This window comes from Zingiber officinale, chromosome 1B (assembly GCF_018446385.1).
Source record: "Zingiber officinale cultivar Zhangliang chromosome 1B, Zo_v1.1, whole genome shotgun sequence".
NCBI classification, from domain to species: Eukaryota; Viridiplantae; Streptophyta; class Magnoliopsida; order Zingiberales; family Zingiberaceae; genus Zingiber; species Zingiber officinale.
In genome coordinates this window covers 89,328,273-89,335,092 of record NC_055986.1, presented here as the reverse complement: position 1 = coordinate 89,335,092, position 6,820 = coordinate 89,328,273, and the positions used below count along the sequence as shown (strand labels likewise).

The 6,820-nt window shown below is 38.9% G+C and overlaps 1 long non-coding RNA gene and 1 pseudogene across 2 annotated transcripts; one reads left to right on the top strand and one right to left on the bottom strand.

The window, feature by feature from the left end:
* The first annotated feature begins 2,497 nt into the window (after positions 1 to 2,497).
* On the top strand, positions 2,498 to 4,673 carry LOC122039879 (annotated as a pseudogene).
* Positions 4,674 to 5,353: 680 nt separating this feature from the next.
* On the bottom strand, positions 5,354 to 5,992 carry LOC121977267. Of its 2 annotated transcripts, none has more exons than XR_006110776.1 (2): positions 5,802 to 5,992; positions 5,354 to 5,715 (listed from the first exon to the last, which is right to left on the bottom strand). It is a non-coding gene; the product is annotated as an uncharacterized LOC121977267 (long non-coding RNA). The 2 variants fall into 2 exon arrangements; XR_006110787.1 differs by having other exon boundaries at positions 5,821 to 5,992.
* Between the last annotated feature and the right edge of the window lie 828 nt (positions 5,993 to 6,820).

Sequence of the window (6,820 nt, the reverse complement as noted above, 5' to 3'; positions counted from 1 at the left end):
GGCGACCGAGCGGTCTTCCTGCTCGACCCTAGAGACAGCAACGCCAGGACACCGGCAGTTAGCCAAGGGGCTTTTCCGCTAGGCACTCTCTCGCTCAGACCAGTAATGGACAAAGGAAGCAGTTGGGAATATCTTCCTAGCAACCAGTGTCGCCAACAGGCGGCATGGTCAGACAGAGAATCGTACGGTGGAAGCTTCCACTGTCACGTCAGGGATATGCTCGGGCTGTTGAGGTATGCCGTTAGACATGCTTTTCTGACACGTCCTTTCAAGGTATGCTTTGAGGAGCGTGCATGTCTTGGGAAGCGTGCACGCGTCTCCTGAGAGCCCTATATAAGGACCCCAGGAGCTTCGACAGAGGTAGGCTCATTCTACTGTAGCTACAGTTACGCTGTCACTTTCGTTTCTTTGCTTTGCTTGCTTGCTTGCTGCTTTCGTCGGAGATCTGACTTGAGCGTCAGAGGGCCATCGCCAGAGAACCACTCCCTAGCTCGGCACTGATGCTTTGTGTTTGCAGGTTTGTCTCAATGGAGGTCCATGCAGGATCAACAAGAGCGCCACATCCCCAGCGTCCGTCACTTCGACTCTCTGACAGGATCAATTATCTTATCATATCTTTGGATTGACTCAATGATGGTAATGAATCCTTATAAATAATGGCCTTTAGGATCCCTAAATATATACACCTTTCAAGAATAATAACATTATCTATAGGAGAGGTTTGAAGTGTTTAGAAGGTCTTAAAGCATTAAACATCAAAAGGGGTGTCAAGCATTCTTCAAATATCAATAGTTAGAGATAACAATCGATTTTTTTCCGTATTCAGTTATCATATTGATTTAAAAACAAGCATGATCTATTATTTCTAATATCCTTACCTTGTATCCGGTCTTTAGACTTACACGAACTTCTTCTTGCCAAAAATCTGGCCCTCAATCTTCTTGGGCTTTCCTTGTCTTACATCTAATCTTCCTTGCACGGACTTTTCCTAGACACTCGTTACACAAGTAAGATCTCATTTCATTCTCCTTAACTTAAATGTTATCAAACATCAAAATTATATTTCCTAGACATGATTGCATCATCGAAAAATAACTTTCATATTTCAATCAAGATTGAACCAAACTCTCCAACTTGTTTAGTTAAATGAGAAACATCAAATAATATGTTTAAGGTGTTAAATAATTCAACCTTTTACATTGAAAGCCTAGTATTAGGATCTTGTTTGGATGCTTTAGGGTTTAGGGTTTGATTTGTAATAATACCATGACAATAAGATCTTCAACTTTGAGTGAGGAACACTACGAGAGAGAAGTCATATTGTATCGATCGAATCAATTTTAAATCTTTGCATAGGTTTATAATAGTTTTAAATCTTTGACTGTGAAATTAACCAAATGAAAGTATTCTTGAATATATTTTTTTTTTCTTCTAGTAACAATCAAATGGATATGAATCTAGTGAATTGGAGACTATTGTTTAGCTGACTAATCTTAAAGTCATTAGCTTTCAACCTCTCTCTCTCTCTCTCTCTCTCTCTCTATATATATATATATATATATATATATATATACAGAAATCTTATCTTGCGGTGCGTTTTGTGCGGTTATGTGCGGCACAAGTTATTCATTGTCATCTGAGCTGGCAAAAAACCTGCTGCACTTACACATCAGCAGCAGGTAAAATAAAAAAAAGCAACTCTCCTAAACCCTGAGCCTCTGTTTGGATGGGGTGAGGTAAGGTTCATTAATGGAAGGGGATGGAAGGGGAAGGGAGGGAAAGGAAAGGAAAGGAAAGTAATATATTTATCTTACCCTTGTTTGAAAGGGAGGGAAAGTTTATGTGAGAGGAAAGGGATGGAATGAAAGTTAAATATACAAATTTACAAAAATATCCTCTTATTTTTTTAATAAATCTGCATGTAAAAAAAAAATAAGGATATAATTGTAATAATTTCTCCTTACCCTTCCTTACACCCCAATTTGGGGTGTAAGGAATTTCGCTTATTCCCGACCATGCAAGGGGAGACTTTACCCTTCTCTCCCCTTCCCCTTCATAGCTCACTCTCTCCCAAACAAGGGTAAAAATTCATTTTACCCATGTTTACCTTTCCCTCCCCTTTACTCACCTCCTCCCAAACAGAGGGTAATTGAAGCAGCGCCGACTCCTCTCCTCATCGCTTCCCTCTCCTCCCTCTTCGAATCCCCTCCTCTCTCGCCGAAGCTCGTCGCTAAGCAGAGCCGCCTCCTCTCTCACCGAAGCTCATCGCGAAGCAGAGCCGCCTCCTCTCTCGCCGAAGCTCGTCCAGAAGCAGAGCCGCCTCCTCTCTCGCCGAAGCTTGTCCTGAAGCAGAGCCACCCTCCTCTCCTAGTCGCGAAGCAGAGCCGCCTCCCTCTCTCGCCGAAGCTCGTCGCGAAGCAGAGCCGCCCTCCTCTCCTCGTCGCGTTCCTCTCTTGCCGCGAGACCCCACGTCACCTCTCCTCGTTTATAATGATTTAATGTTGATCTGCAGCCATATGATCTTCGGTATCTTGAAATTCTACATCTTTTTGGTGATTCTAGCTCGTGCGCTTTTTCAATACACAATCTTCTTGAAGCTGGGAAGGCTTATGGTTTGGTTGCTGGGTCCTGGTTGGGTCCTTATGCTATGTGTCGAACATGGGAAACGATTATCAACACTAGCAAAGAACAATATGATCATCAAAAACGCAAACAAAGGTTTCCCATGGTTCTATATATTGTTTCAGGTGATAAAGATGGGGAACAAGGTGGAGCTCCAGTTGTTTGCATTGAGGTTGCTGCTAGACTTTGTCACGATTTTAACAAAGGGCAACAAGATTGGGCACCTATACTACTTCTGGTGCCTTTGGTTCTTGGTTTAGAAAAAATCAACCCCAGGTAAATTTCAATATAGCATTTCTCTAGTGTATCAAGGGTGATACTTTTGATTTATCTTTTCCCATTGTGAAGATTTGAACTTGTCCAGAAAAAAAAATTAATGATACAATAAAACATATTCATATGTTCTAGATATTAATGATATTATGTATAGTTTTTGGTTATGCTCCTTTATTCAAAATATTAGTCTAACTATATGGCTATGGACTCTTTGCGTCCATGATGTTATATGCGCCATATCTGGACTTCAAATATGACGAGTGACTTCTGAGGAATCATATATTTTCCCTTTGCAAATCGGGGCACCTGGATGGTGAATGTAGCTTGGGTCAGTTTTGCTTATACTTAGTCTTGCTTCAAATACGGTTAAGATCCATTTATCATGGTTTTAGTCTGGCTTCTAGGCGGCACAGTGGCAGTGTTACTTTCTTAGATCATGTTTGCATTTATTTTTTAAATTTTCTATAATTGTTTTTTGTTTGATATTTGGGGTGTTTATCTTCTTGAGTATCTTCCCAGCTGCTCTTAGTATGTGCCATATTTTTGCAGGTATATTCCTTTGCTGTGGGAAACGTTTACATTTCCACAATGCCTCGGCATCTTAGGTGGTAAACCTGGTGCCTCAACTTATATTGTTGGTGTGCAAGATGAGAAGGCACTCAACTTGGACCCTCATGAGGTTCAGTCGGTATAAAATTTATCAATGCATATTTGCTTTTCTTTTTGATCGTTCTCAGTTCATGAGCAATTATCATGTTTACTAAAAAACAATTGCCCTACTAATTTGTTTTCATACTGTTCTGAGGAATCTGTCATGTGTCATTGTATACAAGATGTTGAATGGAAGAAATGATTTCTTACACTTCTTACTTACAGTCTCTTCATTAACATAGAAATATGGTTCTTAGAAACATACAAGTCGCTAATTAAGCCACTATGGTTCCTTGATAGCTTAAAAACATATACTTTTTTCAATTTTTTGTCATCTTGAACAGAAATATGATATCTTGTTCTCTTTCTTAAAATCGAAAAGTTGCTTGTGTTCGATCTATCTTGTCAGAGACACTAAATAACTACTGTTAAACTAGGCTGTTGATGTCAAGATGGATGACCAGGAAGCTGATTGCTCTTCATACCACTGCAGGTATTTTGTTTCACCGACTTGCATTTTTGAACATGTGCCTTTTCCCTCTCAAGTAGCTCACTTGTGGCATAAATCGTCTGTCTCTAGCACGGTGCGACACCTACCACTAGATGGATCCATCATTGGCCATTGGGTTCTACTGCAAAGACAAGGGTTGGTTGATGCAGTGGTTATAAGACATTCCTTCAATAAAAACTTAGATTCATTTTTGTTTGCTGAATTTCAACATTACACAGATGATTTCGAAGATTTTTGTTCGCGCTCCACCCGGCTTGCAGACAAGTCAAGCGGAGCACCATTGTTCACAGTCATCCAAAATATTCAACCTACCAGACCCATTCCTGACTATGATTCTGCTGCGGCCAGTACTGGTGACGATATTGGAATGGCTGAATGTCACTGTTCCGAAAGTTTTAGCGACGTCGATGAGCAGGAGCAAGAAGATGGGTGGCAAATTCTCTAAAGAGCTAGGTTTCACAGATCCATCTAATTTATTCTCAAGTGGTTTAATTGTATTCCCCTCTATTTTTACCTTTTCATTTATTCTCCGTAAATTATTAACTGATATCCTTGTACATAGAACAGAATGATGATCCATTGCTGAACCTAAACCAAGCAATAATGTTGTTGATGGCTTGTTCCAAAATGACGAATTTGCATAGGTTCGAATAACATTTATGTAAGATGTCAAACTTCATAATAAAATTTTGTAACGTCTGAAATAATAAATGTACACAATGTTTCACACAACTAAAAAAATAATAATAATGGATAGATGAAAGATAAATCTTCTTTATAAACCTTTGCTAATATTTGGAAATTTAGAACAATAATTAACCAATGGAATAATTTGTACAATTATTTGCTTGTACAAATAAATATGGGATTTAGGCCTTAACGGACAACCAAAATTGAGTTCAAAATTACAGGAAATCGCACCGTAAATATTTTTTAAAAAAAAATTAAAGACAAATTATCTGTCTTTAGCTGCCTTCAAAATATCCACTGCTAACTAACTTCCAGCGGCAGGTGTTGTAAAGCCTTCCTTAAGGAAATTCAATCATCACTTTATGAGATTTACTCGAGTCAAAAAGATAACACACATTTACCACGTTTATGTTCAAAGAACAATGGATAGATCGAGTTCATTCTCTTTATTAAACTGCGGCAAATAACCACACATCACATAAGAATATCGGCAATGTAAGACTAAAAGCTAGTGTTTGTAAAGGTAATGGTGAATAAATCGCATTCTTGAGTCACCATGCGACGAAGAAGGTTAATATCATAAGCTAAGTGTTCTAATTAAAGTGTGTCGAAGGACCTAGTTAATAAAGTAGGAGCTGCTCTGTTAGTTCTACATAGTACATAGTGTATCGAAACAGTATGCACATAATTATCAAGCCACTGAAATGAAGAGAAAATTTAGTTTATCTTCGAGGAAATTAGAAGAATATAACAATGGTTGGTAGAAGAAAACAAATCAATGCTTCTGAAATAGCTCAAATAAGTTGAGGAACGACGTGTCGAACCAATGGCACTTGCAAGAACTTCAATGCTCCACGATTGCGAACTGAGAGAGATAATGCATATATTTGTTGGAATTCGGAAGTCAAAAATCTTCATTATCATCAGATCTAGATACTATTATAACCCTAGCTCCAGAAGTAAGCCTGCATCAATAGGCACCAAATCGAAGTTGAAGGAAAGAAATTAAAAACCAAAACAAGTTTAGTGATAACAATATATATAACTCAACTTTCTTCGATCCTGATCACCTTCTCTTTGAATTCTTGGAAAGATTTTAACCCAATGGATGAGCCCTTAACTGGGTCACACTGTCACGCCCCAGAGGAGTCTTTGTCCGAAGAAATTTCGGCAACATCTCCCCTATACGACGGATAATATGAAACTTTCTACATATCACATATACATCAGCCACAAGCGGCTGGAATGATAACAAAAATAAAAACAAACACCACGCAGTTTATAAAGATATTCAACCTCTGGCTGTCACAACCACGCAGTTAATAATAGTAATCAATAACAATAGGACTCTGACTCGAAATCCACCCTACTCCACTACACTCGTAAAGCTCAAATCCAACGAACTCACCTCTTCTGCCGTCCAGGCAGGCACGTAGTAGAATGAAATCCAACATCATATCAAAAATCCATCAAAAGGTATCACTCCATACAATATCCATAGGAAAAATCCAAAGACAATACTAAAACAAAGTCTGATATAGCAAAAGGCCAAAATAAAACAAATAACGAACTAGTAGAGAACCGGCCCTACGTGCAGATGGGAGGCCGATGGAACTGCTCCGGACAGCCTCAACCCGAAAATATCAACATAAGATGATCCAACACTTCATCTCATTTCATAATATACAGTAAACATGCACTCAATCTTAAGCAGTATCCATAAAGTATAAAATGCATATACATAAACAGAGTACTTATTTAACAAGTGAGTTATAAAGCAAGAAAAATCGATAAGGAAATCAGTATACATGATAGTATATTAACAAGTGAAGCTTGCAACCAGCAAACATATAATAAAAAAATCATATGATGCCAATGATGCGTCTGGTCACCCCTGACACCAGTCGATCATCTCACACAATAGTAAAGCCGAGTGGGTAGGGCTGTGACAACCGTGCACTCTGTCGTCACTACTCCTGATGAGTGACCGAGTGGATGGGATGCTGTCGGAGTACACCTATCCTCCTACCCCAAATCATAAATGGGGGCTTAATGCTCTCAACTCCCGAT